Source organism: Opisthocomus hoazin, chromosome 12, assembly GCF_030867145.1.
Source record: "Opisthocomus hoazin isolate bOpiHoa1 chromosome 12, bOpiHoa1.hap1, whole genome shotgun sequence".
Lineage (NCBI taxonomy): Eukaryota > Metazoa > Chordata > Aves > Opisthocomiformes > Opisthocomidae > Opisthocomus > Opisthocomus hoazin.
The window spans coordinates 12,571,782-12,595,248 of NC_134425.1; the positions used below are offsets into that span (position 1 = coordinate 12,571,782).

Genomic DNA, 23,467 nt, shown 5'->3' on the forward strand with positions numbered 1-23,467 from the left:
AGAATTACTGTCAAGTCAGAGATATGCAGTGTATTTAAAGGAGTCATAGGGTGATGTTTATAAACAGTGCAGATAGTTTTAGCCGTTTGTTTTAGAAACAGATTTGTTGCAAGTAAGTTGAAAGGTGAGTTGGAGGATTTCTGATGAACGAGAGTTTGTTGTAATCTCAGCAATTGCTGTTTACTAGCAAACTTGGTGATTTAACCATCTCATCTTTTTCTGTTCCTACTTTTTGCTCGTTATGCTTAGTTGTTAATTTCGAGGTACACTTCTAGCTCTGAAACCTTCCTTTTAACATACCCATTCTGTAACTAGCAACATCTGAGAGGCGAAGTTACTCTCAGACCTCTATTCTACATGGTACAAATAGGACAGATCACATACTGCTGTCACTAATTACTTGCCAGAAATATTTGCAGACTCGGGGTTTTTAGGTAACGCAACATTGTACATAGAAAAGGTAGCTGCAATTTTGCAAAAAGACCAGACATTACAACAGGGACAGCAGACCGACAGCTATTGGCAATACACTTCAGATGAAAGTAAACCAAAAAATGAGTTTCAGGAGTGAACGTAGTACACTCCATCCTCTAATGGGTATTCAGATGCACAGAAGCAAGACAGAGCTAGTCCAAAGTAAAACCCTCTGAAACATGCATAACGGAGACAGCAGGCCCTCAACACCAACGGTTTAGTCTACAGATCCGCACTTGTCACAACCCGCTACCTGGCTTTACAGTGGAGTTCAAGTATTCATGCAGCACAAGCGCTCTGTAGAATTGATCATAGTCCATTAAGTAGAGCAGGATTCAGGTCAGATCCACGGAGCACCAAAGAGTATGAGTTTATAATTGAGAATTCAGAAAGGCTACAGTTAACATGCATAGGAAGACACACAAGAGCTGAATTTAGGCAAGACCTTGGGTTCTTATGCTCTTAATTCCTAATCTAATCAACAGAGATTAGAGCTAGACATGTGGTTTTTTTTTTCTCTGAGAAAACATATTGAGTGTGGTCATGGAAGATTTAATGAGAACACATCCGTTTTGATGATTTTGCATACTGCCTGGATCACATGAAAACCTTTCAACAACTTACACTGCACCCAAGTATCCATTATTTTCTGCACTTCCATAAAGGTGTGCAAAAGTGAGTAGTGAGTGGCAACAAACTTTTTAATATATGTAAATATATTTTTTTTCCTAAATGCAAAGCTGTCAATTCAGTGAAATTAAAAAAAAATACTACCATGACAGCTGACAAAAGAGAGTCAAATAGTCACAGGTTTGCTCTGAACACATTACAGTAGTTAAGAGCTCAACAACACAAAACCAACAGATCATTTGCAATGGTTACAGAAGCGCACACAAATCAGAAATTGCCTAGAGGAAAAATTCATTATTTTTCAATGGAAAGACTGATTTGCTGTTCACAGATGAACCTCAGAGCAGAGCGTCATCCAGCGAGGCACTCACGTCTGTCACTTCCTATATATTTCACAGACACAGAAATGTTTCAGATGAGTGCCAAAGCACCTCTCTCGTGTGTTGGTTTTGCTGAATAATAGCAAGACCTGTTTAGAAGATCAGCACCAACAGAAAATCTACACAGAACGACTCTGCAATTAGATCTGGTGTACTATTTCCTTCAGTCTCATATTGTCCAGAATAGCACTGCTACCGAGTAACAGAGGACAAGGCAGTGACAGAGCTAGATGGAATTCAAAACCATGCAGATAGATTTCCATATGCAGCTAGCATTTGCATCAGGAACTCACGTCTGAACATGTGGCTAAATGAGCACATGAAAAAAGTACTTGTGTATTTAAAAAAATCCCTTGTGACTATAGGTAACATTACGTAGTATGTATATAAGGGTGTATGTATATGTATATATATATAAATATATATGTATCATCTTTACTCTTTTTCTTTTTATGTATGTGCAAGATAGAGGCACTCCACGTGAATTATTTATTGTTCTGATTTCTAATTTTCTGCTTTTGTAATACTAACATCTAAACATTTAGCCCATAGGTTAAAAAATACTTTCGTTCATTCAGTCTATTTCATCCTAATAGATTTCAGAATTTCCAGGCAGGATCCAAGAACCTGTGATGCCCACTGAAGACTATAGTAATTTCAAGTACTAGATTGTTGAGCCATAAAGCATGAATAAAAATAACAGGCTTTTACATATTAGTTATGATTATTCTTTCTCATCTTAAATTTTTTACATTTACTTTACCATTAATGGCATCTCCATTCAGAAATTTAATTGTCTTTTTATTTTGGCCAAGAAAAACTGCATCTACTTCATATGAAACTCACACATAATAAAAAAGCAGGTACCAAGACAGAAGTGTAGTTCCCTTATTGCATGGTTTTCTGTAAAAGCACTAGTAATAGATATCTTGAAAGCTTGTCTCAATCATGTAACCTATCCCTGACTTATTGTGTGTGTCCTTGGACAATTTGTCATGCTGTTTAGGAAGCTGATTAAAAATGCAACTAGAGCTAGGACATAAGAATGTTGGGTTTTTATTTTGATGTTTTCAGAGACATGGGGATTGTCACTTTTTTCCCCCATTGAAAAGTATTTTTAATATATATATATAAAATATAGTAGAAATTTACTTTGATTATTTCAACAACCTAAGAAGCTTTTGATAAGGGGCATTAAGTCACTTAAACTTTGTTTTTTAACAACAGGCAAGCATAGTGTATGATAGAGCTACAACTATCAAATTATTGTTGGTAAAAAAATGTATGGCCATCATCTTCCCACATATGTTTAGAGGCCACGTCTGCATTCCCCAACACTCACACATACAAATTCCCTTCCAATTTGACCTTCTGCTAAATTTCTGTTTCTTCAAGGACAAAAGCTGGCCTAATATTTTCTGAGTCAAAATGCTGGTAGTCAGCAGTGTCCTCACTAGTCTGTGTATGTATGAATGCACATTACCAGCATGCAGTAGAGCCTATTACTACCTGTAGTTACGAATTAACTGGAAAGGAAGATGAAAAAGACAGCTGTTGTCTGGCCTTTTTTTAAACCCAAGCAAAAGCTATAGCCCAGATTTCTGCAATGCAATACGGTATTGCTAAGCAGATGTTTTGAAATGAGTTTCCATTGAGGTGGAAGTTTAGAATTCTCATCATAAATCATAATGTAAAACAAGTATATAGATGAGTTAAAGTTTCCATTTTTGTCATGTTACAAATTAATAATTTCCGCATTTAAAAAAAACAGAATAAAGCCATACTCCACCTTTTGATTTGTCTGTGAAAACAGCCCTTGCCAAAGTTATTCTTAGTTACAGAAACTGAAAATCATGATATGCTGGAATTTAAATCCCTTTCTATTGCTTAAAGGAGGTTGTTGTTGGAGTAGTGTTTTTATCATCAACAATTTTATGCTTACAGCCTGAAATTATGCAGAGGGCAGTGAAAAGCTTAAGCAGCACTTAGCATTAAATCTTACTAAGATTTGAGAGGCTCTTCCATAGTGTACAGTTCTTCATCCAGCATTTGTATCCTGCAGCTGTAGACCGGCTCTTTTCTCCAGATAAATCTGTCAGTTAAAGATCATGCCATCACAGTTGCTCACCTCCATCCACTCACTAGAAGGAATTATTCTCGTAAACAAGTTGATGGCATGCTTAAAATGAGTGCTCCCTAATCTGCGCTAAAGACAATACCAGCTAGGAAGGATAGCTTTATGTTTAAATAGGGGGGTTGAATGATCTTCTGAGATTTTGCCAGTAGTTTATTAGGAAGTTTTCTGTGAACCTCAAGAATTATGGGGGGAGTAACCCCTAGAAAAAGGAGAAAAACTATCATAGAGAAGATCATAGAATCATTTAGGTTGGAAAAGACCTTTAAGACCATGAAGTCCAACCATTAACCTAGCACTGCCAACTTCACCACTAAATTGTGTCCCTCAGCACCACAGCTACATGTCTTCTAAATCCGTCCAGGGATGGTGACTCAACCGCTTCGCTGGGCAGCCTGCTCCAATGCTTGACAGCCCTTTTCAGTGAAATTTTTCCTAATATCCAATCTAAGCCTCCCCTAGTGCAACTTGAGGTGTTTCCTCTTGTCCTATCGCTAGTTAATTGAGAGAAGAGACCTGCACCCACCTCACTACAACCTCCCTTCAGGTAGTTGTAGAGAGCACTAAGGTCTCCCCTCAGCCTCCTCTTCTCCAGACTTCTCCAGACTGAACAACCCCAGTTCCCTCAGCCACTCATAAGACTTGTGCTCTAGACCCTTCACCAGCTTCGTTGCCCGTGTCTGGACATGTTCCAGCACCTCAGTGTCTTTCTTGTAGGCGGACAAAACTACACACAGTACTGAAGGTGCAGTCTCACCAGTGCTGAGCATGGGAGGAAAATCACTTCCTTAGTCCTGCTGGCCACTCTATTCCTGACACAAGCTGGGATGCCGTTGGCCTTCTTGGCTACCTGGGCACACTGCTGGCTCAGGTTCAGCCAGCTGTCAACCAACATCCCAAGGTCCTTTTCTGCATGGCAGCTTTCCAGCCACTCTTCCCCAAGCCTGTAGCATTGCATGGGGTTGTTGTGACTGAAGTGCAGGACCCAGCACTTAGCCTTGTTGAACCTCATACAGCTGGCCTCGGCCCATCAATCCAGTCTGTTCAGATCCCTCTGCAGAGCCTTCCTACTCTTAAGCAGATCCGACACTTCTGCCCAACTTGGTGTCATCTGCAAACTTACTGAGGGAACACTTGATCTCTTTGTCCAGATAGTTAATGAAGATGTTAAACAGAACTGGCCGCAGTACTGAGCCCTGGGGAACACCATTTCTGACTGGCCACCAACTGCATTTAACTCCATTCACCACAACTCTTTGGGCCTGGCTATCCAGCCAGTTTTTTTACCCAGCAAAGAGGACACCAGTCTAAGCCACATGCAGCCCATTTCTCCAGGAGAATGCTGTGGGAAACTGCGTCAAAGGCTTTGCTAAAGTCTAGGTAGACAACATCCACAGCCTTTCCCTCATCCACTAAGCAGATCACCTTGTCATAGGAGATCAGGTTAGTGAAGATGGCAGTATCTTCACAAGCATCTGTTCTGGTTGAAGCATAGCTTATGGAAAGCTTGACCCTGAGAAAGTAGGCTCGAGATTACTTCCTGAGCCTAAAAATTCCTGAGTATAGGAGGTCCACATATTGTACTATATATAGAGGCAAGTGTCCATAAATGCTGTTCGGATCACAATCCCTGCTTCTAATGGAAGTACAGAACATACAAGCATATTGCACAGCACTCAACAGGACAACAAATGAACCCTCTGAGTACTACTGATAAGACTGTTTTCCATGTAACTAGCAAAGCACTGTTGTGATAGGATTCATCAATTACATTACCAAGTGGCTGGTGATACTGTCACATAGTGTGCAGAGGTCTGTTTCTTAAACTCCCTATATGGAATGTTTATCAAAGTCCAAAAAGACTTTCAAGGCTGATAACATACTTTACCGTGTTTTTTTGTTTTGCTCTTTCTATTTTAATTTTGTTCTACTTCCTTCCCCCACCTCTGGCTTTCTAGAAACCCAAGATAACTTTTTTGTAAAGTTCAAACAGCAATAATAGTACTGTTTCTATATGACAACTGGTGATTATGCAGCACATATACCACAAAGAACACACATATCTTTTGGAACCATATTGAAAAATCTGTACCATAATTTTACTTTCAAACATACATCAACATGCATCAAACTGGAAAATGAGAACCTTTTCAGGTCCTTCTAAAAAGCAGTACAGTTCACTGCTCAGTAAATACCCACACTTAGGACTTAGGTATTTAGTTTTTTCTACTCACAGGCAAGTCTGTCATCAGCTTTTGAGACTGCAGAATATTTGGTGGACTACAGTTATAAAGGGATGCCCAGGGAAGCTGATCACATGCAACTTCATTTGGCAAAGCTGGAGTAATACAGCAATTCAGTCTTAGCTATCAAGTACCATAATAGAACAGTCACCCAGAAGAATTGGGATAAAATATAGTGACCAAAGTAAAAGAGATGTCTTTCCTGTTGCCCCAAGAAAATTATCCCATCAATCTGAAAACTGGTCAATCATTCCTATCAACACTAGAGTTCTTAAAAATGCATCACAGAAGCTCGGTGGGTTTTTGCTTTGGATCGGACTAGATCCACTCTGATGGTACTTAGTTTAAACTAGCGGCGCTGCTGTGAGTGTTCAGGCCTTTAAACAAACACGCAACTTCAGATTATAGAATCCAAAAGTACGGAAAGTTGCGATCTGTGCAGGTTTAAAAACAAAAAGCTTTTACCCATTACAAGTTTAGTTGTCCAACAGCTTTCTTTTTTTTTTTTGTCTGAGAAGGCTTTTTTATTGAAACGAAATAAATGGCCAAGTTCCTCAGCCCGTTATATGTGCTCACTACGCATGTACATTCACTCCAGGGGATTTTGGATTTGTCAGTAGCTAAGGGGAATGCATGAGATCTGCTTCTTAAAACAGGGGCAGTACATCAACCACGGAAGCAGAGTAATGATAGACTGAAAGGGAAATGACTTTCAAATCTCCTCCTGCCCACTGTGTCATTAATGCCTAACCTAATATTCTGGATTCACGTAGTCAGGTGTTGGGAGGGAATAAAATGAGAACCTTTTGTTCTAGTATTTATAAAATCAGATACAATAGTATCTGTAATGGGGGCTCTCTGTACCAGTAACCACTACCATGTGGTCTCAGTACTCATTTTGAATAAGGGGTTGCTTTGTGTCAGCTATGCAACATCTCAGAAATGGGAAGGGCAAAGGACAAAGAGATGCCCAGAAACAAGTTCAGAAATAAATACCTAGGAAAGGGGAAGACCAGAACTGACAGCTCTTTCTCAACCGTATTACACCAATTTTACTGTCATGTAGCTCACTGAAATCTCTTGTGGCCCGCTGCTGTAAGACAAGAATGAGGCTATGGTATTTCAAGAATATCTACCACTATTGTGGGCAGTCCAGTCACACTGGAACTCTTGACATTATTCTTTGTCCAGTTATGTCAAATGGCAGAGGCATCCCATGTTTCCTATTTGAGACAGCAAGAAAGATTCCAGAGGACTTACACACAGTACGGTGGTTATAAAGGAAAGACAGGCTATAGTATTTTACACATCCTTTTAGACCTAGGCATGTATGGGAAAAGCTTTAAGCTAGCCATGGTGAAGTGAATTTTCAGAGAAGGGAAGGGAATCAGGTAAATGTTGGGTCCTCAAAATCAACATCCACAGTATCTACTGAAAGTAAGAGCAGACTTTCCAGTGAGGCTATATTCCAGGAGAGATTTCATGTTACGTTTAGCATATTGGTACAAGATGGAAAACATCCATGCTATTGCTGCAAACCATAGTCTAGTTGTGTCAGGAAGAGCCTCAACAAGAGGTGGACTGAACAAGAAGAATGTTCTTTTTTGTAGCACCTCACACATCCAGTTTCCTAACCATGGCTTCTAGGCATGATGGTAATATAAGCAAAGAATCACAGTACCAGTTGGTGTGTTGAGCCATAGCTCTGCTGTTCTTAAAAGGCTGTTTATGGCATCACAGTAATCAACAACAGCTTGACAAGCTATGTGCGTGCATTCATGGAGATGATTCTTACACAACGAACAGTATACGCTTACTAACAGGTGATGTGTGCATACACATATATAAACACAGCTCTGTAAAAGAGGTGCCTTAACATAGAAAGAAGAAATAAAACAGGAATTGATTTCATATTGTAGGATTATAAGTCCCCACAATTCAGTTAATTTTTACCCTCCATAGTTATTTTGACTTCTGGAGACAAAATAGTTACTTCATTCGCTTAATTGTAGCGTTTAAGAAGCAAAACACTGACATAAAAGTATTTCATTGAATGTGCAGCTACCATGAAATTCAGCCTAATGGGAAAGAACATGAACTATTTAAAGTGTATTTCAAGTACGAATATATTTATTTGCCTATTCCTTCCTGTATCAGTCAGCCAGAATCACCACATGCAAAAATGCATTCTTGTATCTTTCTTCCTCTTTCTTTCTTTCTTTCTCCCCCCTGCTCTTTCTTGTGCTGCTCTTTCTTAACTTGACCGATGGTGATTTTTCACTGTTAAATCCTCTTGAATCACAAGTAGAACAACTGCTAAGTCTTAACAAAAGCACTGTACTGCATGTACTCAAGGAAAGCTGCCCTGAGAAGCAATGCGTGGATTTGTTCCAGTTGAGAAAACAAACTAGTATTTCCCTTGCCTTAAGAGGAAATCAAATGTATAATCTTTGCTCAAGGGTTAACCATACATTTCTTCAGAAAATATGCTCAGCAAAATCGTGTTGACCTGTAGCACCTAAGCTGTGCGTGCCTTCACCTACTCGTTTTTCCAGTCCTCTAGCCAGTCATTTAGCATAGAAGTTTACATGCATACAAAGATTTTAGGTATCTTTTAGTGTTTCAAATTACCTACGTGCCTTTTTTTTTAAGGCTGTATTACCTATCTAGAGACTTTCCTGAAACCATGAGAAAGTAGTTTTAAAGGCTAAAATTCTGCCTTAGACTTAAACATACATTTTCATGGGAACCAAAGAATTTGTCCCACTGAAGCTAAAGATAGCCATAACCCATGCAATCATTGCTCCCAATTCCACAGGTTACACGACTGGAGTCTTTTGTACCAAAGAAATTAAGTGTCTCTTATGTCACTTGATGCTTCTCTTTTTATTGTTAAAGTAATTAGACGCTGCACAAAACCTCAAAATAACTCTGTCATGAAGACTTAAGGCTCATATTAACAGGAGCCAGGTTTATGTTTGTCCTAAAAGCTGCATCAACACAGATAATCCCACAGATTGCCTTTCTGTTAAGTACCACAGGCCATTTGGATTTATAATCTCCATCACTCTCCATGCAGCTTTATATAAAGTCACCTAGATAATCCTGCCTGTGGGAAGTTCTCTCTAGATAATCCTGCCTAGAGTCAACCAGGATAGTTAACATAATCTTGTCATGAGACTGTTGAGGAAGGTATGTTTGAATACTACCCAGAATTTGGTTTTGGACAGTTCTTGTCAGAAAAGCAGTGTTCAAGGGAGGCATGGTACTGTTATTTGAACAACTAATTACATGTACATAAGAGCACTTGACATAACAGAGTGACAACAGTCATTGAAAATATTAAATTTTAACCTAATGAATGCATTCTTTTGTTTCCATTCATTCCAAGTTAAGTCCATTAGATGTCCTTTTAAAATTATTCCAGCTGAAGAAAAAGGAATTTGTCATTTCACAGTCTCCTTGCAAATTTGTATCCAGGCTTCTCCTAGTGCTTGCAGACAGTTTCAGGGAAGGAATACAGACCCTCTGAGTACAGGTTTGCGTACTGTAGGATTGTCAGTGGGGATGGACAGGTACTCGGGAAGGTGATTTAAGAGAGATTCAGCCTGCCCTGTAGACGCGCCCAGTCTCTTCTTACTGCCCAAATGGGAGAGCGAGAGAGCATTCACTCCTACAATAAGCTCCAAAATGAAGTTCCAAAAGCGGGTGAATATTTGCTCTTAACGTGTGTGATACTGTTATGCACCACTGAAATAGACAGGAAAACCTAGTTCTAGTGATCATTGAGGGAAACACAAATGGAAGGCCGGTGTCGGAGGCACTGTCGTACAGGAAAGAACTCCAAACTCAAGAGACCCAGTCTGTCCTGTGTCTGCCAGTTTCTTCCTTTAACTTCACTTCTTCACATCACAAATGTACATAACTATACTTGTCAGCTTTGAAAATTTCTGTATTATAGCTACTCTAGCACTATCATGAAGCAACAGGATTATATTCCTTATATTCAGGAATATCCTTGTAATACAAGCTTCTCCATTAGGAAAAAGATTTCAGCAGCCCAAAAAAAAGATAAAGGGAGAGGGGAAAAGGGAAAAGAACCTCTAATTTGGAGGCACCTTAGTAAATCAGTTCTTATATTCTTGCTGACTAATTCAGGCTTCTTCAGACATCAAATTGTTTGTTGTAATGATAGTTTAAACAATCTTTATCATGCAATTAAATTCTGAATTCACTACTACTTGTTACTTTTATTTCTTCTTTGCTTGCTTAGTCACAAGATGATGCTTTGGCCTCAAGTTAGATTTCAGTTCTTTGGCACATTTAAGAAATTTATTTCTGTTTTATTAGGAGAATTTAGAATGTTGTGGAAATTACTATCTACTTTTTCCCTGTTACACAACAAATATGTATAAATGTCATGTACTACCTTAGTCTGGATTATCAGAACTAGTGACAACAATATCCTCTTCTCTTACAAATTTTATTTATCCTTTCCAAGGATTAATTTGAAAGACTGCTTCTTCCAGTGCTGTTACGTTTATTCAGCATACTTTGCTCCTTTATTTGCTGACACGAAGTTTTATTTAATGCATATTGTACTGCCTGCTGAGGGTCAGTATTTGTTAATCTTGCCCAATATAAAAATCTTACTCACATACTAGCAACTTGTGTGAGCAGAAATGAACAATGGACACAATTGAAATAGCTCTCAAGTAACAGTTAATTAGAGCAGAACTTTTATCTGTATTATGCATCTTTAATTTGACAACTTATCTTTTCATAAGCACGTAGTTAAAAAAGAATAGAAGGTTTAGAGAATAACAACTAAGCATACAGTAAACATAAAAGGCAAGCCTGCATGGCTCTGGCACCCTTTGTCTCTTAGCTAGAGAAGTTCGCAATGGCTAATGGAAATCAGCAGCCTTAAGAAAGGAGTATGATCAGGCACTATGAAGCAAAGATGCCAGTGCCAGGTCTTCCTGAAACGGGACAGTCATTCTGATGACAAACCCCCTTGCCCTGTGAACTTAGAAAATGCTCAATTCTGCTAAATACAAGTATTTTCAAGATAAAGATAATATTACTAGATTATTTGTTAGGATATAAACAATGACTAGTTCAGTTTCATAGTGAGAAATTATCAGTATTATTGTTATATTTTGAAAAATATTAAAATATTTCTTTGTACGGTTGCATTTTTTCAGGAGGGGAAGGTAAGGTTTAAAAGCGGAGTTTCTATCAGGGCAGCCTGCCAAAGGCTGCTCCGTAAGCCTGCAACACGGACAATAAACTAATCAAGTTAGAGTTATCTTGATATGCCTCTTCCTTCATCTGTAGTATGAAGTCTATGGATTTCACAAAAAGCTATTTTAAAACATTTCAGTAATTTTTATTATAACACTTCTATAATACAAACTTTCAAAACTACAAGACAAGAAAAAGAGCCCATCGGCTAGGCAAATACTGTTCCCACACTGTAAATGAGTAAAACAGTGACAGTTTCTGAACATGCATCTTGGTGCTCCCTGTATTGGAAAATTTTGTATGAATAAAATAAAGAATGCATTTACAGCACGTAAAGTATGCACAGCAGCGCATTCCTGAGTTGAGGCCTAACTTCTTTGTCCACAGTCTCTTTATAAATAAATAGCAGAATCCAGCTTTTTGGCACATTAGCTTTAAGAAACATGAGTTAGTGGGAAACACTATATGCAGTAGAATTGAGAATAAGATGAAAGATACAGGGCAAATAAAAAACAGTCAGCAGGGCCAGGGGGCATAAAACCTCCTTGAAATCCTGAATTCAAATATGCCTTAAGTCATGACTGAAATAATTTGGTTGGTTTCATCTGAGTGGCTAACAGAAGAGGCTTGTTCATGTCATTATATTGCAAGAGAAGTGTTTATAGCTGCCAGGCTTTGTTCCAGAGAGAAAAGTGGCAAATAAATGCATATTATATATAAATGCATAAGCAGGGTAGGAAAAAAAATACGTCATGGTAGACAACAAAATATTCTCCTGATCTATCTTACTAGGCATCATTGGAGACTCTCATAACAACAGTAATTCACAGAACTAGTAAACATGTTTATAAATGAATGAAATCCTAATGACATCCCTGTCAGAGGAGAGACGTAGAAGGAATCCTGTCAATCCTTCTGCATGGGAGAGCCAGAGAAATGCATAAACCAGTGATATGTGAAAGGAAGACCAAAGAGTTCAGGGTCTAACTTAGATGATTCTAACTATTCTATGATGCTGCTGGCCTAAAGTGCTAATAAAGTCCTTCACTGTCTTGTAACGCTGCACTTGCCATAACAGTTACATGGAAAAAAAGATTCTGTGCTGGGAATTAGACATCCTTTTATAACAACCTGTAGTGCAATTACAGGGATAGCCTTTCTTTCCCATTGATTCAGTTGTCTGGCCCCAGGAGTGCTGGATTAATTTGAAGTTGAATTACGTGCCTGTTTGGGAGCTGGATCTGTTGGTGTTCATAGGTGAGCTCTGATACCGCAGCCGGGCTCTCCTGAGTTGTGTTGATGTAGTTGTTTGTGCATCTGCTCTAGAAACAACGCCCAGGGACCAATCCTGTGTCTGCCCTAGGAGCAAGGTCAGGGTGCCATTCTGCTTCCAGAATAAAATTGTTGTGGGCAAGGTTTTTATTCACACAGTGTGCTTCTCACACTGGCCATAAAGAGTTGTGGCTTAACTCAGGGAATGGTGCTCTACAAGATGGGGGACAGGGATGGCTAAGGCTGGCGTTGCTTTGTGTGTGCCTCCGCTAGTGAAACTGCAAGTCTGCTACTAAGAACAGAAACAGCCATTCTGGGGTTCTCCCAGGAAAGAGAAATGTCAGAGCTGACACAATGTTTGCAGTAATAAGCTGTGTTGGCAAAATTCTTGTATATGTCACCAAAATGTAAATGAACTCCACTGACTCGGGGAAGTAATCTCCAGAAGAAAAACACAGAACTTATTTGCATTTAGCAGGGGATTACAAATACCGTTGTTCTCTCTCCTCCTCTCAGACTGAAACCGTTGGCTCAGCATCAGCAGTGCAGAGATGCATTTCCCTTTCTTGAAACTAGTTTAATACGAAGATAATAAAGTGCGTATCCCTGTGCTTGTCAGCTAGGTCTTTTCCACACATACTTTGCTGCAGGAATCCTGATTCTCAATACTAGGAGTATAGTATATGATATGGTACAGAAGAAAGATGTACAAGTACATAACTGGTACAGAAACAAAGAGGTCAGTCAATGAAAATACAAGACAGATTCATCACTTCAGTAAGAGGCAGTGAGGCCAGTCCACAAGGTTTTGTTGAGCTCCAAACATTTTCTTACCCCAAGTATTACACTGGAGATAGCAGTCAGCAAATTACTGCAGAAACCCCATTCTGGAAATACTCTGTGCAGCGTGAGTTAACAAGGAGGACAGTTTACCTGATGATAAAAATGCATGAATGAGACAGGTACATTGTAACATCTTAACTTTTGTTGTCTGGGAAAAGGAAACATCATCAGGATAACAACAAAATCCACAAAGACAGTACAGGAATGTTAAATTTCCCACTTTTTAAGGAATATAAAGCAAAATACGAAAAATCTAACAGGCATAAGTGCCATACTTTCACCATAAAGAATAAATAGCGCAGTACTCCTGACTGCAGAAGAGATAAAAGCATCAAGAAAAAAAAAAAAACCACCAAAAAACCCCTTCATGTTTCCATAGCAAGTCTCTTTTTTCCTATTTTCTAACTTCACATAATCCATGTAATATTCATGAGAAGTAATTGCTCAGCTTAAGGAAATGGTGTGCTGGTAATTCACCCCTCTTCCACAGGTCATAGAAAGCGCAGTAAAAATATGCAGAATTAGAGCGTGACTTAACACAGAGCATAAGACACAAATCGCGCGCTGCAGAAAATGTCAGTTGCGTTTAATTTAAATCACAAGACAATTCAAGGAAGAGCAGAGTTAAGGTGTCACCTTTCTGCTTGCTGACTTAGGACACACGTTCAGCCACTCTACTCAAATGCCCTGGTGTGTCAGTTCACAGCCTCCGTGCAACCATCTGTCCTCCAAAGACTGCAATGCAATTTGAACACTGCCGGCCCTTTCAGTAGGCACACAGCACAGTGTTCTTCTGACAAAATTGGATTATACTTCTACTAATAGAGGTCAGCATGGGATTTCATGACTGAACAAGCCAAAAAAAAGGGGTCACAGTCTAGCTGTGATAAAATTGTGCACATTTAGTTTATCATTTAGTGTTTGAGAAATTGCCTTGTCTCAGGAGAGATGCTAACATCCTAATGATTTGGTGTTGTGTAACACGCTACTCTTTAGCACTAATAGCATGCCTTCACTTTGAAAAGGGAGCAAGCATTTAAACTTTGAATGCCAAGTTCCTGACACATCATTTTTTCTGCTGGGACAAAAAAAAAAAACCAAACCTATGTTGGATATATAGGCATTAGATTTCCAGCCACGTATCTGTCCATTGCACTGCAAAGTCCATCCAAGCACCGCGTTCTCCCCACTGTGTAGGACACTATTTTATCCTAACAAGGAGCTAACACAATGCAAAGTACGTCCACAGATTTTCCTTCTGTAACCCCCCAGAAGCCACGTGACCCGTTATATAGGGAACCACAGTGCCCTGCCACGTTACTCAGAAAAGTGGGGCACCTACAGCATCAGAGTTACACGGGGATAGTTCTGCTCTCAGTCCACTCCCTTTAGCAGTAGTGTCATCCAAGTCGGAAGGGAAGAGATGGGTGAGAAGCCTGCCTCCTCTGTCTCCTCCACGGTTATGGAGGACAGGCAAACTGGCATTCATCAAATGGAAGTAAAACATGCCTTAAGGTCAGCATCTTTCCTACCACTTTATGGAAACATAAAAACCTTGCTTCGGTCTGCTAAGTTGCAGTGAAAAAAAGCCTAATTTTATCAGTAGAAATTGCCAACAAAAGTGAGAAGAGCTCTTTATTAAAGGATGATAAGTGAAAGCTAAGATTAAGGCTGGCATTAGGCAATCTGATTTCATGTTAATCTTGATTTTGGATCATAGCACAGCAACTATTTGTGATAATATATGTATATACACATTTGTGGGAGGCAGACATAGGTTTTATGGGTTTAATGTATTCATATTAAATTATCTTGAGTAAGAATCCAAAGGACAGGGTTTATAGAGTAAATGAGACTAGTGGAATAATCCATTAATTCAAAGACAACCATCACAAATGTCACCACATCCCTACCACAGAAAGGGGTTCCATACAAAGGTTATGTACATCATGATGGAGCCCATGGCTGCACCCTGTTCCTCCCTCCCCAGGCCTCCGAGCCCCAAATTGCACAATGCAGCCAGGGCGGCTTTTTGTGATAAGGCAATTAATCCTTTTAACCCAGTCTTTGACTTAACTGAACAGGCTAGTGACTGAAGTTGCTGCATCTGTATCATGTCCACCCTAAACAAGCTGTTCTGTGCAACGAGCAGAGACAAAGTGCCAGAGCAGAAGGAAGAGGTGTTATTGTTTTCAGTGGCTCTTCAAACTACTAGGACAAATAAGTTGAATGTATTTTTATTTGGACAAAGCTTCATGGAACAACTGGTGCATATGGTCTTTGAAAAGAAAGTGCCCATTCTGGCAGATGAGGGTTTCCTTACCATCTCCCCCACAATTTCCTCCTTCCACTCAGGAAGGTATCGTCACCCTAAAGAAGCCACATCTAAAAGCAAATGCAAAAGAGATCAACTACATCTTATTCCAAGGTTCGAGCACCCTTCTCCCACATTTATTCTTGTAATTCAATACCAATAATGGAGACCAAGTATACTGTCTTTACAGGAACATATTAATTGGAATAAAAAATTGTTACTTCAAGACAAAGCAAAACCTTGAAGTTAGATTTCTCTGCTTAAAATTGCTTTTAGAGTTTACAAACAAAAAAGTCAGATCAAAAACAATTTGCTATAATTCCAGAAAAATAAAAACTTCACTGAAAAAATACAACCATAACAAAAAAAAAAGTGTATTTCAAATCTAATTCAATAAGCTTGCAAATATTTATTATAGTTATGTTCCTAGCTTATAGATGCTTGCATGGATGAATAATTAATCTGATCTCATACCATGATTATTGTGCATAAACATTAAACCTGCACATGTAAAACTGGTATGAATGTAGTTTTGAAAAAAAAAAACCCAACCAGCATTCCCCCAGCATATCTTACTGACATCCTGCTCAGCTGGAATCCTACCTCAGTGGAGTGTCTGCTTCTTTGTAATTTCATGTTTGGGAATAACTGAGATACAAGCTGATAACTGAGCCAGTGCACAGGACCATTTGACTGGACACTGTATTGATTCCTCCTTTAATGACTGAGAAACTCGTGGTGATGAAGACTTGTTTGGATAGAGTAGTAGTGCACAAGAAACTACAGGGTACTTGTGCTTCATCAGTGATACCTACCTCATAGCTAGTGAGAGAGTAAGAAAAAAGAAATCTTATGCTAAATTAATTGGAGGAAATAGGATCATAATTCATACAGTCAGTAATCATCTTGACAAATACTGTAAATTAATGCGTTATATATTGTTTATTACTTTTTATCTCAGTCATAGTAATTTTCTAAGGTTGATAAGTGTATGTTTCTCTTTGCAGAGTTTTTGGGTAATCAAACCCCGATAAAGGGCAACATGTGGAAGAGACATAGGCATTATTAGGCTATCTCTAATCTTTCTTCATAGACAGGGTTTATCTCCAAGTAACATAAGAGATGAACAGGAGCAGTGACTTTCCTTGCAGAACCAAAGAGCTCACTGAACAGTCTTAACACTCCTTGAATCAACAAGGTTGCCCACACCGCAAGCATTCAGTGCTTGCAAGCTCAGGTATATTGTTAGCAATGAGGCCATCTGTTTTTATCATCAACCCTGTCTTCCTTGGCCCAACCCTAGAATCTGGTATTTTAGGAAACTACGCAACAGCTGCTAGTTAGAAAAATCTGTGATCTCATCCCCAGAAGGACTTAACAAGATAGTTCTAACAAGCAAGACAGTAAATATGAGTACATCAATTATTTTAATAATCCAGACAGCATGATATTTATTGTATCATGTGCTGTCAGCACAAGGGAGATCAGAGATAGGATCTAAAGTGAAAGTCCCTGCACTGTCTGTTACTCAGTCTGGCCTTTAGAATGAATTGTAGTAGGACAACATGCACAGGCTGAACATTATGAAGCTGTAGGTGTAGCTCCATAAAACATGGTGGTTATCCTTGTTAACATTTCTAGCGCATTTCTCCAATTAATACTAATGCAGAAGCTATCTAGAAGGCGGCAGGGGTTCAAACAGGATTTTATTTTTGCATAGCGTTTATACCTTCCCTGGTGAAGAATTGCAATCTGTCCCTTTATCTCTAGTAGCTAAAAAAAAAAAAAAACCACAAAGAAAAAAACCCCCACCAAAATGGTGAGGGGGACAACCAAACACACACACACACACTAAAAACACAAACAAAAACCAACCCACAATCAAAAAAACCCACACAAACCACCAAACCAAAACACCATACCTCACTTCAAAACACATTCCCTTACCAATTTACAGTGGAAGGCAGGACCTGTCCCTTCTCTTAAGTCATGAACAACATATCACATAGCGCAGTTCCAAGACACCCCCACCATTAAGGCACCTCAAAAGATACCTTGTGCTGCACCACACAAGAATGAGGAGTTAAAGGAACTATTTGATACATGCAGATATTTCAGACCTTTCCCATTTAATGTTTTTCCTCGAGCTTCAGGACAGTGGGAACTTTGGATTTAAAAAAAATAATATTAAAACAGTCACAAAAAAGTATCCACTTTCCATTGCCATTCTGACTGGGCATTTTGCCAGTACAATTATATTTAGGATATGCTGTGAAGTCCCTGTTTTTATAAATTTTGGGAAACAGCTGTTCACCTGCTACTCCAAGGTAACGTAATATTTCAAAATTGCTTTGAGGCAACAAGGTAATTCCGAGTTTACATTTCGTCTCTACAGCAGATCAAAAACTTACTATTAGCTTTGTAAGAATTAATAAGGCTCATCTCAGCTTTTTACATATTTCACTTTCCAGTTACAGTAATGTTCATGCTTACATTAAAGCACAAGAGCTTTAAAGAGAAAATAGAGCCACCTTTTCTAAGCTTATTTTTGTTCTTATTTTTGTTTTTATTTCTAAGCTTAGTTTTGTTACTTATTTGAGCAAATTAATCAGTCATTGCATTGCTCTTGCTTTAAGCAGTTGAAGTTCAAGGCTTACAGATTGTCTTAGCACTCACTTGGTTCACTGATTCAGCTAACACTCACGCAGGTCTTTGGTGGGGGTCTCAGATTGCAGCCATGTGTCTCACCAGACTTTGGACAGGTGACCTGTGGAGATCACTGCAGTAAAATGTGAATTCCAGCCTGGTTGCTGTTACTCGGGCCCCTCCAAGAGCAATAGCACCTTTTCACAGGAAAGGATCAAGGTTTTACTGCTGTTGAAAGCCTGTGACTCCACTGCTGTTTGAAGGGATTTTCCCCAGGTCTTTAACTGCAGGGTCATTATGAAGATAGTGTCCAGCACAGATGAGACATATCCCATCATATTTTGCTAGGATTTGATATTTCTTTAGTAACCCTGGAGCACCATTTTTCCCCTTTTATTACTTTCAGTGCTACATCACTTTAATGAATAAGCCTTTTTCAGAACAGCATTCACTTTTCTCCAGCTCACACGTTGTTTTTCTACTGCCTTGTATAAAATAGGAGCTATTTTCATGCTGTCAGTTCCTTCACAAAAAGATTCATTGTCTACTAATACAAAGAATATAAAATTTCAACTTTCTTTTAACCTTTGAATGTCTTTTAATCTGATTGTTCACACTTAAGAAACTGAAGATGTTCATATATTCACACTAGAACTGAGGCAGCAGTGTATCCAGCTATCTCATGCAAATGTTAGTCCACACAGGAGAGGATCATACAATTTACTTAAATTTAACATTGTCTTTGAGATGGTGATAAATTATTCTCAAGTGAACTTTTTACATTGCCCTCATATTGAAGCACATTCTGAATTCTTCTGTATTGCAGGACTATAATGTAACATACACCTTTTTTGTAGGGAAGAAGTATGTTTAGTTAATTTGAATAGAAGCACCTTAACTGGCCACACGACGTGAATCCTCTTGGCCTCATTATGAACCTAACAATGTAACTCTTATCTCCCAGAACATAGTTAAAATGAGTAATTAAGGCAGATAAGAGGAAACTGAAGAAGGGGTTCCCTTTTTTATTTAATTCTTTTTTAATTTGTTAATCAGCAATTGTAAAAGTCCCTTCTGTTAGCAAGTATGTAGATGAAAATCCCTTTGCAGTCATGTATGGTCAGGATAACCAGGAGCAGAAATAACTGCCTTTTCTATTACAAAGTTGTTTATATCTTTCTCCATATACTTGCCCATGCCCTTGAAAGGGGATAGAAGAGCCTAGATACTAGTTTCTCCACCAAGCATCCCATAGCTTTTTTTAGAAATTGTGTTTTTTTCTCCACTGGGTAAACAGGAACAGTTTAACAGTCACATTCCGACTATGAATATTAACAGAAGTAAGAGAGGTAGGGTGGTTTTCTTACAGGCGTGTTCGGAGTTAACAGCAGGGCTCAGGAAACAATCAGGGGTCAATTTGTGCTGCAGTGGTGGGTTAATAGTCAAAGGAAGATCATTCTGCCTCATCCAAAATAGTGAATTGTGTCTGGAGATTAAATCACAGTTATCTGATAAACTGCAGGAACAACAGTTAGTGACCTTGAACTTTAGACTAAACATGCAAAGCACATCTCAGATGTGAACACCACTGCTGCAAGAAGGTGGAAGCTGGAAGGTATCTCTCCCTCCCTGTTGTTCCAGGCAATACCCCTAAAAGAGCTTTCATTTAGGTAGTCTTACTAGAACCACTCCTGCAGGGCACGCTTATTTTCTGGGACTGAACCATTTTCTGTTCCCTTTTGTTCAAAAGGCCACAAAAACTAGCTGGCCTTAAAAACAGTCAGGATGCCAAGTTGAGACATTGTCAAGGGTGCTCTGTGGGCATTGCAGAGTTTCTAACCTGTATGCAATACCATTAATTACAGAGTGATTTATGAACATTTGTAATTCAAAATTTAATCAACTTTCCCCTAACGTATAATTATTTAAACTGAGTCTCATCTAAGAAACAGTGTGCTCACAGAAAAAGGCAAAGTTCTTGTTCTAGTCTTGCTCTTCATCTTTCTGTTACTATTCTCACTCAATCTCATTCAGTAGCAACGCAGAACAATTCACACTGCAATCTGTTTCCTTTAGAAATATATTCTCTTTTTTTAATCTTCTTTGAAAACAATAAATAGCTTAGTTTTAAGAACAGAGAGGAATACCCACAGCCTAGACTTCTAATTGGCTGGAGAGAAAATGGTGCAGCCTACACTCATGTTTCTCAGGGCATCTGTAAATATCAGTCCTTCCTAGCATGTCTTCTGTTTGAGGAACAACCCCGGACCTGTTCCGACTTCCCAGCAGACAGGAAGGTGTAGCTACCTCATCTCTAACAGCTATCAATGTTTATCCTATGCTGAAACTAGCCTTGAAGTGGAAAATACATTTTATATTTGAAGTGCACACATATATATGCTACAGTTTATATAGAAAGGTGAATAAATATACTGTCCTAAAGGCCACACTGAGGGGGGAGGGGTTTGTTTGTTTTTAAAGTCCTTCCTCTGCCATCTCAAATGGAAGAGCAACCAACATCGTATTATTTATATGAAGGAACTGTGTGGAACCTATGAAGTAAGCTATATATGCAAGGCAGCAGAATGTTACGCTGCTTCAGGAGAAACACTACTGCCTATCAGTTGGGGTTACTTTTTTCAGCCCTTCAGTGGTGTGAGTCTTCTCTCCTCTTTAAGCCTGGCTCAGCTCTGCCAGCCAAAGATAAATACAGGAGGGCAGAATACATGACCTGTCCCAAGCAACCCCTAGACACTGCATAGCATATATATGGAATGGTGTTTGGCTGTATTATGGCAAGTCCTGTACTCTGATTTACCAATCCTCTAACCAAACGGGTCTTCCATAGTAAGCAATAGGGATTTTAAAGAAAGAGATCCCCCCCCCCTCCGAGTTTTTCAAATAGTAATGTTTGAGTAATTTACTTTCTATAGATCTTTTAGTGTCCTTGAATTTTGGTGGCTCCTTTAGCAACAGAAAGACTAGGTGATTGAAATAATCCGAAGAATCAACATACATTTTGCTATTATTGACATTCTTGCAGCTGTCTAAGCAGAAGTCCTAGTCATACAAAAATCTGAAGGAATGAAATCACTTCTTAATGGTATGAGATAATGCTGAGCTTTTACAGATACAAATGTTAATGTAAGTCATACTATAGGATTTGTATACTCTCTTGACATCAACACCATAAGTCATATGGAAGTGCATAACAACACTGCAAAGCCATTTTAATTATTTTTAAAAATCCAAGTCACCTTGAAAGAAAGACTGACATACATCACATGTGATATCACCTCTTAAAGAAACACCTTTGGATTCCAGCATTTGTTAACAGGTTTCTATCTTAGCGCCCAGTTCCTTACATGACTACATAGATCAGTATTTCAGTTGTTGTCTTTATTTTCTAAGTAGTGAACATTCCTCTACATATTTTTTTTCAGTAGATTACTACTGTTGAAGAGTAGAGATGAGGATGGAAAAAGAAAAAGGATTATTTTGATAGGAAAAGACCTAAATAAGAAGCAGCACATAGCCACAAACACTCTAGAAGGAGTGTTCTAGGTGCATGTAAGGTGGATATGATTCCTGAAGCTCAGTGAGTAGTTCAATCTCAGAACTTTTTTGCAGATACCATCTTTATTAGCTCTTTCCCAAAGTTTCAAATCATCTGAGCAGGTTAATGATTGCTGAAAGATACTGCTTAATAGAATAGTTGAATGCAACAAAAGGAAAATACAAAACTTAATAATTATTAAGTCCCATAAATTTGAGCCAATTTAATAATAATCAGAATTGGATAGCTGATGTACAGATTCATAAATGCATATGGCAGGCAACAGAACACAAGTCAGCTGCTCACCAGTTGTTACTGTTAGAGCTAGCAAAAATTTCATCACTGCCTTCTAATTTTGTCTGTGGAAGTGGAAAGTAAAGTTTGTAAAGAATGGAACTTTTCTGTGGAAAGTTTTGGCTTTTGGGGTTTTCTTTCCCCCCAGCATAGATTAGGTTTCCTGTGTGGGCTACATCTTCCATGAGCTGTCATCTGCCCTATAGCTACCTCTTTAGGTCACATTAGATACAGTTCAGACAGAGCTCAACCTCCTAAAGAGAAGACACGAAACATCTAGATCACAGCTCAAGCAGACAGACTGCCGAGGTCAAATATAGAATTATTTGCCAATTACATTTTTTCAAACCTTTCCCGCTCAGAACAAAACCAAAAATTATTATATTGCTTCTTTTTTTCCCCAAATTCTATATGAGAACCTTATGTGCCAAAATACCAGAGTTTCTCACAAGAAAAAAAAATTACTGCTTTTGCCCCGGTCAAGTCACTACCAACCTAAGTTAGATCTGAGCTTATGAAGGTAACTTAACTTTAATGGGTAAAACAGGAGTCTCATCATAGTTATTTCCAAGCCCTAATACAGAGTTTCTGACAAAAAGTAATAGGTTCGTGTCCTGCTTATAAAACTGTATTAGTTCAAAGTTGTTTATATATGAGAAGGTAGGGGAAGAAATATATTGTCCATCACAAAGTGGGCTGTTATACTTCCAGAGTGATTTGCTTCACTGCAGTGGTATTTATCATGTTGATAAAATAGACCATGGATCTGAAAATTGGAATCTTTTTCCTGTTAATTTGAAATAGCACCTATACATGCTGCTGTGACATCAACATAATACCCTAAAGCCACAGCATCTGAAAAGATTTATTTTCTGAGCCCTTATGCAGCCACATTCTCTTTGCTTCTGACATTCTCAATTTGCAGGCTGCTGGTGATCCAATCTTATTCATTCTGGCTCTATAATAAGGATGTCAATGCAAAGAGAAAAGTCATTATCTGATAGCCAGCAGACATGATAAAAAGGCAGTTAGATATCTCAGAGGAAAGGCCACCCTTTCTGCCTTGGATGAGCTTCTCAAGGTCATGGGCAGCTTTTGTACCTGTAAGTATGCTCCAAATTCACTCTAAGCTGAGTGCATCAGATAAAACTGAAATGTCCCTACCACACAGTCTCATGTTCTGAGTAAGGTTTTGATTTTTTATTACTGATCAGTGAAAAGTTTTAATTATGATTAGAACATATATATGCAGTGAGAAACATCAAAGAGGCAATGTGAGCTGCAGAGAAATTTAGTCTATGTTTATGGGTCCTGCCTGGTTAATGGCATTCATATGGGTTTGGATTATGCTGAAGTATTTCCCACAGTAGCAATAATCAGCAAGACTAGTTAACCATTTGTATAGAAAGATTTTTACCTCAAATTTAAAAATAA

At 38.7% G+C, this 23,467-nt stretch overlaps 1 protein-coding gene across 1 annotated transcript in view; it reads left to right on the plus strand.

Moving 5' to 3' along the window:
* The window catches only part of BEAN1 (brain expressed associated with NEDD4 1), a 62,013-nt gene that overhangs the window by 13,905 nt on the left and 24,641 nt on the right, over window positions 1-23,467 (plus strand). The gene's annotated exons all lie outside the window — the stretch shown is intronic.